Source organism: Tarenaya hassleriana, unplaced genomic scaffold (assembly GCF_000463585.1).
Source record: "Tarenaya hassleriana unplaced genomic scaffold, ASM46358v1 Cleome111, whole genome shotgun sequence".
In the NCBI taxonomy this organism is placed as follows: Eukaryota; Viridiplantae; Streptophyta; class Magnoliopsida; order Brassicales; family Cleomaceae; genus Tarenaya; species Tarenaya hassleriana.
Window position 1 is genome coordinate 311,122 of NW_010961398.1, and position 7,977 is coordinate 319,098.

Below are 7,977 nucleotides of genomic sequence, written 5' to 3' on the forward strand. Positions count from 1 at the left end.
AGGCATACTTCCTCCATTCCCCAAGTGTCGCCGTCGAAAGCGTCGCTCAAAGCCCAGCGAAGAAAACCCAGTTCCTGATGGTTCACCGTGCCGCCGGCAGCTCGGGCGAGGAGGCAGCTGGTAAGGAATTGGTGAAAATACCGAGCCACCGGGTGGCAGATCCAAGTCGCCTTTGCGGTTCGACTCTCGTATGATTGAGCAGCGATAGCGTGCCAAAATGCTTCCTGACGCTGAGGTAGAAAAAGAGAGAGTTTCGAAGATGTACCTGGCTCGATCCCGAGGATATCGGCGAACTGACGCATTGAGAGGCGATACTCGTTATTCCTCATCCGAAAATCCATGAAGGCATTCGTTGTGCTGCCATCGCTCGGAAAGTAGCAACGGATGGTAGAGAGGAACTCTAGAGTCAAAGTCTTGAAACTCTTCTCATGTACCGTCAGAAAACTCGACCACCCGAGCATATCAAAGATACGAACCAATTCGTCATGGATTCCGATGCGATCAAGGTCGTCACCGAAAAACTTGGTCGGTTGTAAGCCTTGTTGTTCGAGTTTGAGGTAGACGGTCTTGGTGGTGTTGTCCCGGTGATTGATCCGAAGAATGTCCGGTTCAGGTCGGATCGGCGTGAGGTCGGTAAGCTCCATGATGGCGCCTCGGCGAGGGGCCCAAGATTCGTTGTCCAGGAGCGTGCGGCTGCACCGGCGCTTCGGACCTCTTTCGGGGCGGCCTTCGATCCAGCCTCGCTCAGCCATATTCGGGGTGAGGGCGGAAGAGATGGGGAAGACGACGGCGGCGAGGCGGCGGCGAGGGGAGAGCGAGGCGGCGGTCGTAGTGGCAGCGGAACACGGTGGCGTCAGCGACTGACGGAGTGGAGAAGAGCCGAAAGGGATTCTGGGCTTGAGATTAAAGTGCGGCGACAGCGGTGATGGGGACGGCAGCGGTGGGACACGGTGGCGGCGGCGAGGGGAAGGCGAAAAAGGGGATGACACGGCCGAATCCTGCGAAAATGGAATAAAAAGGCGAAAAAAGTGACGACACGGTCCGTGCAAATCGAGCACGGTCCATGTCGGTGCGTCGAATGAGTTGAACACGACCGTGTTGAAGTAGAACACGGGCCGTGTGAATTCTCTGTCAAAAGGTCGTGAAAACGAACACGGCCGTGTTTAATTCAACACGGGTCGTGCAGATTGTCTGTTGAAATATCGCCAAATCAAGCACGGCCGTGTTAAAAGCAACACGGACCGTGCAGAATTTCTGTGAAAATGAAACGCAAATGGACACGGCCGAGTTACAGGCAATACGGGTCGTGCTGAATTTCGGCCAAAATTGAGAGATAAATAGTCCCGTGACCCGTGAGCCCTGAAATAGCCAGGTTTGGACCGCGAGAGAATAAAAGGAAAAGAAAGATAAAACAAAACTAATATATAATAGGGATACGGGGTCGGGTTCCCTCCCGACAAGCGTTTGTTTTAGGTCGTTAGCTGGACCCGACAAGGATTCACGACTCTGCGGGATCGGAGAGGGCGATGGCTCCTCTCGTGTCCGATGGAAAAGCAGGGTTGTAGAGCTTCAGACGTTGAGCGTTAGTTTTGAATGAACCTCCGGAATGATCCCATAGTTCGATCGCACCACTTGGTGATACGGACTTGATCTTGAACAGACCAGACCACCGCGATTTCAACTTTCCTGGAGAAAGTCGCAATCGTGAGTTAAACAAAAGGACAAGATCGTTTACCTGGAAGTTACGCTGGAGGACATGCTTGTCGTGTCATTTCTTCGTCCGTTCTTTGTATATTTTTGCGTTTTCATACGCGTCAAGGCGGATTTCCTCAAGATGATGGAGCGAGAGAACTCGTTTCTCGGCTGCAGATTTGAGGTCGTAGTTCAACTGCTTGATGGCCCAGTAAGCTTTGTGCTCCAATTCCACGGGGAGATGGCACACCTTGCCGTAGACGAGTTGGAACGGTGTCATCCCGATGGGGGTTTTGAATGCCGTGCGATACGCCCAAATGGTATCATCGAGCTTGAGGGCCCAATCTTTTCGGGATCTGGATACCGTCTTTTCGAGTATGGACTTGATCTCACGGTTTGAAACTTCTACCATTCCACTGGTCTGGGGGTGATAAGGCGTTGTAATCTTGTTTTGACACCGTATTTGAGCAGGAGTGCTTTGATCGTGCGATTGATGAAGTGCGATCCCCCATCGCTGATGATGACACGGGGAACACCGAATCGTGGGAAGATCGTGCATTTGAGCATAAGCACCACGGTCCTGTTGTCGTTTGTGGGACTTGTCAGGACTTCCACCCATTTGGTCACGTAGTCAACTGCAACCATAATGTACAAATTTCCGCAAGAAGAGGGGAAAGGTCCCATAAAATCTATGCCCCAGACATCAAATGGTTCTACCTCAAGAATATATTGTTGGGGCATTTCATGACGACGGGATATATTACCCGTACGCTGGCAAGCATCACATGAAGAAACAAACCTGTGGACATCTTTGAAGAGAGTATGCCAATAGAAACCGGCCTGAAGGATTTTTGCTGCAGTTTTGGATGTCGCAAAGTGGCCTGCGTAGTCAGAAGAATGGCAATGGGAAATAACACTGAAAATCTCACCTTCAGGAATGCATCGGCGGAATAGACCGTCGGTTCCTCTCTTGAAGAGGAAAGGGTTGTCCCATAAATAGTTCCTGACATCGTGGAGAAATTTCTTCCTGGCATTGTAACTTAGATCTGGTGGAAGAATTGTACTTATCAGGTAATTGACGTAATCAGCATACCCTGGGGCCTCTGGAAGAGTAGAGATGGCGAAGACGTGCTCATCGTGAAGATTGTCATCAATGGAAAGTTGCTCGGGGAGTTCAAGGTGTGACAGGTGATCAGCTACTCCGTCCTCGGCTCCTTTCTTGTCTCGGATCTCAAGGTTGAACTCTTGAAGAAGCAATATCCAACGGATGAGGCGCGGTTTAGCATCCTTCTTGGAGAGTAAGTATCGCAGGGCGGCGTGATCGGTATAGACTATGACTTTGGAGCCGACAAGGTATGATCTGAATTTTTCAAATGCAAAGACAACGGCAAGTAGTTCTTTCTCAGTCGTAGTGTAGTTTACCTGAGCATCATCCAAAGTTCTGTTGGCATAGTAGATCGCATGAAGTACTTTATTCCGTCGTTGTCCAAGTACGGTTCCTACTGCATAATCGCTGGCGTCGCACATAATTTCGAAAGGCAGATCCCAATCTGGTGGTTGAATGATGGGTGGGGAAATCAACGCCTTTTTGAGCGTCTCAAAAGCTACAAGGCAATCATTAGTGAAAACGAAAGGTACATCCTTACAGAGGAGATCGGTGAGAGGTTTGGTGATTTTGGAGAAATCTTTGATGAAGCGACGATAGAAACCGGCGTGACCAAGGAAACTGCGGATGGCTTTAACATTGTGCGGGAGCGGTAATTTCTCGATCACTTCGATTTTAGCCCTATCAACCTCGATGCCTTTGTCGGAGATTTTGTGTCCGAGGACGATGCCTTCCTGTACCATGAAGTGACACTTCTCCCAATTAAGCACTAGATTGGCCTGCAAACATCTATCCAGAACTTTACGAAGATTAGTCAGACAAACATCGAAGGAAGGTCCATGGACAGAAAAATCATCCATGAGCACTTCCATCGAATCTTCAATAATGTCAGAGAAGATCGCCATCATGCATCGTTGAAACGTAGCAGGGGTGTTGCAAAGCCCAAATGGCATGCGCCGATAAGCGAAGGTCCCGTAAGGGCAAGTGAAGGTTGTCTTCTCCTGATCATTAGGGTGAATAGGGATTTGAAAGAATCCCGAGTAGCCGTCAAGAAAACAAAAATAGGAATGAAGAGCAGGACGTTCAAGCATTTGATCAATGAAAGGTAAAGGGAAGTGATCTTTGCGAGTGTTCGCATTTAGCTTCCTATAATCGATGCGCATACGCCAGCCCATCACTGTTCTTGTTGGAATCAGCTCATTTTTGTCGTTTTTTATCACTGTCATACCGCCTTTCTTTGGGACGACTTGAACCGGACTTACCTAAGGGCTGTCGGATATACGGTAAATTATACCTGCATCCAAAAGTTTTAGTACCTCTTTCTTGACGACTTCCTTCATCGATGGATTGAGTCTACATTGATGTTCGATGGATGATTTGGAATCGTCCTCCAGATGAATTCGATACATGCACAATGAAGGGTTGAGACCTTTGATATCATCTAGAGTGTACCCGATGAATTTCCGGTAGTCTCGCAATGTGGTGAGGAGACGCGCGAGCTGTAGATCATCCAAGGCAGTATTGACAATAACAGGATAAGTGGAATCGAGACAGAGAAATGCATACTTGAGTCCAATGGGCAAGGGTTTTAGCTCGAGCTTCGGAGCGACTACAGGATCCCAGTCAGATAGATGATTCATGGAGGTTGATTTGGCGGCGAAGAAGGGCAAAGATTCGAATAGAGGAACAGGCTGGAAATGAGTCCGAGAATCGACACGGTCTGAGTTCATACTCGACACGGCCGTGTCGAGTTGTGCACGGGCTGGCCCGAAATGATGCACGGTCGTGTCTGTTTTCGCACTTTTGCTAAGACAATTGACACGGTCCGTGTCAAATGACGACACGACCGTGTTGCATGAAACACGGTCTGAGCTGGTGTCAAACACGGGCGTGTCACGTTCGATGTTTTTTGGTAGAATATCGACACGGTCCGTGTTTGTATTCGACACGGCTGTGTTGCCTGGCATTCCGTCTAAACCGTCTAGGAATGACGTGTATGCGTGAATTTGAGGCTCCGTAAAGGTACTGCAACCCTGTTCAGCAAAAAGAGCAATAGATAGGGCATCGAAATCACGAAATTAAAAGAGTACCTCATCGGCTAAAGCATCCATCAAGTCGATATAACATATAGAGTCCACTGTAGATGGTTGCTTGAAATTCTGGTCGAGCGTGAATTCCACCGTTTCGTCGCCGATCTTGAGTGTCAGTCGGCCGGCACGAACGTGGACAATAGCATCTGCAGTGTTTAAGAACGGCCGCCCTAGAATAATCAGGATTTTGGAGTCTTCATCCACGTCAAGCGCAACGAAATCGACCGGTACGTAGTAATCGCCGACTTTCAGCGGGACGTCTTCGAGAATACCCATAGGATATTTGACAGAACGATCAGCTAGTTGAAGAGCTATGCGGGTCGGTTTGAGTTCTCCCACGTTGAGTTTCTTGTAGATGGAGACTTGCACTAGAACCTAAATCACAAAGAGCACGATCTATAGAAACATTTCCCAATTTACAGGGAATCGAGAAGCTACCTGGATCCGACATTTTCGGTGGCAGATCGTGCTGAAGAATGGTGCTGCACTCGGGATTAAGCGTGATAGTTTCCTTCTCGATGACGCGCTTCTTGTGAGAACGTCCTTCAGGAATTTGGCATAGGATGGCATCTGGGTGATAACCTCGTGCAATGGCATAGTGATTTTCAACTTTCGCACCATGTCAGCAAATCGAGCAAATTGGGTGTCTTCTTTAGTTTTCTTGAGTCGTTGAGGGAAAGGAACCGGAGGCGGATGTGGTGGCGGTGGAATGTATACATCGAGTTCTTCATCACCCGAGATCTCTGTCGATTTTTCAGCCGCTATGGGGTCAGGAAAAGATGTAGGAACAGATTAGAGCACTGACCTTTTTCCGTAGATGTGATGATAGGGTTAGCGAGCTCTTCGCCACTACGCAATGATACAGCGTTACAGTGCTCTCGGGGGTTTGCTTACGGGTTCCCGGGAAGTGATCCCTGAGGTCGCGAAGGGACAGAGGCAGCTAATTGCGCTATCTGGTTATCAACTAGCTTGAGATGGGCGTCGGTCTTCTGCTGATGTTCTCGCATCTCGGTGCGAATGGCTTCTTGGCCCTACATAAGTTGTGCAAGCATAGATTTGATGTCAGGGTCAGGACTTACCTGTGATTGAGATGGAGGCAGACCGAAGTTTTGCTGAGGCTGACGGGGAGCTCGGTAGTGTTGAGGGGTTGGGTTCTGATGCTGGTAGGCATTTCGGGGTTGAGATTGATTTCCTTGAGAGGAGTCCGGGATAGATGAACCACCGAAATTGTGGTGTTGTGCATTTAGAGCATTGGAGGAGTTCTTGTATGAAAATTTTGGGTAATTCCTCCAACCCGGGTTGTATGTGTTCGAGTACGGATTGTTGGCGACGCAGCTGACATCCTCATGCACGTACTCGTCTCGTGATGCGTCCAGATCATTGATCTGATGGGCGTTTTCTACCTGCATTCTAAGTTTGGCAAGCTCTGCACGTAAAGCTGTATTTCAGATGGACTTTCCTTACCTGCAAGGTTGTCCTTAAACCAATATTTTTGACGAATTCGTGGGAAGGAGCACACTCGTTAGCCATCTTAGTGATTTGTTGTTCGATGAAATCAAAAGACTTCTCATTGAGGCTTCCTCCATAGGCAACTCGAATGAGGACTCGAGTATCTTCCTTTAGACCCTGCAAGAAAGTGGAGATAAGGTACCTCTTGTCCAATCCGTGATGAGGGCAGAGGCGCTAGTATCTAAGAAAACGATCCCAAGTCTCGCGCAAAGATTCATCAGGTTCCTGCATAAAAGAGTTGATCTGTTGCTTTGCGAGCTGGTTTTGCTAGCAGGGAAGAATCGCTGCATGAACTTCTCTTGCATCTGATCCCAAGAGAAAATGGAATCTGGTGGCAATGTGAGAGTCATTCTAATGCAGCGTCCATTAGAGAGAATGGAAAAGCCATTAGCATAAGTGACTCATCGGTGACTCCTTGAACCGTCTTCACAGACTGGCATAGCAGTTTGAATCGAGTCAGATGGAGGATTGGATCTTCATTAGGTCTGCCGCTAAATGCCGATGAATGCCGGCTGGAATTCAAATTTATTGCGATCGATATTGGGCCGGCGAATGCATGAGAGCTGTTGAATGTACTTGGACTGAACCCATAAGTGTCATTGTCATTCTCGACAGCTAAAGCACGTTCCTCCAAATTTATTGCTATCGCTGGACATCCCTCTAGCCTTGGCCATCTTCGCAATTTGAATCTCTAGGGTGTCAAATAGAATCTCATAAACGCTCCCTCCACAGGTTGCATCCATCCAAGCTCTGGTATCATGTCGTAGTCCGTGGATGAACGTGGAAAGCAACAACCGCTTATCCATGCCGTGGTGTGGACAAAGGCGCTGATAGCCTTTGAATCTCTCCCATGCGTCGTAGAGACTCTCATCACTCTCCTGAGTGAATCTGTGTATGGATGCGCGGGTCTTCTCTGGGGAGTAGTATTTCGCCATGAATTGCTCCTCTAGCTCCTCCCATGTCGTGATCGAGTTTGGCTCAAGGGTGTAGAGCCAATCTCTTGCCCGGTCCATCAGTGAAAAAGGAAAAGCCTCCAAATAGACATCCTCAATGGTCATCCCTCTGGCTTTCCTAATTGATCTGCACAGCATCTTGAACTGAGTCAAGTGAGCAATGGGATCTTCTGTGGGCCGCCCTCTAAAACTTGCCTGACTGAACATCGTGATACACTGTGTCGGTAGCTCAAAACTGTCTATGGGCGGTCTGTTGATGCATGATAGGAGTAGGGTGTGATTCAGTGCAATGTAAGAACACAAAGTCTCCTCTGCAACGTATGTAGCTTCGACCTCGGTCTGCTGATCGTAGAGCAGATTCATGTGCTCTTGATTCTCGTGCGAATTGCTTGACCTTGACATAACTTCTTTTTTTTTTTTCTGCTGATTTCGGATGTCCCTCAAAGTACCTCAATCTCCGGATCATAGACTAGGTATTCTTTCCGTGTAGAGCTCCTTGTCATGCACTAAAACCCTACAAATCGCAAAGAAAAAGAAGAACTCGAAACCAAGTGAATCCACAAAAATCAAAAAGAAAAAGAAAAAGAAAACAAGCTAAGATCTAGAATCAATAAAGACCTAGAAATAG

At 48.2% G+C, this 7,977-nt stretch overlaps 1 pseudogene; it reads right to left on the bottom strand.

Annotated features, from left to right (window-relative positions):
• Positions 1–1,498: 1,498 nt before the first annotated feature.
• LOC104806032 lies at positions 1,499–7,751 on the bottom strand (annotated as a pseudogene).
• Positions 7,752–7,977: the final 226 nt, after the last annotated feature.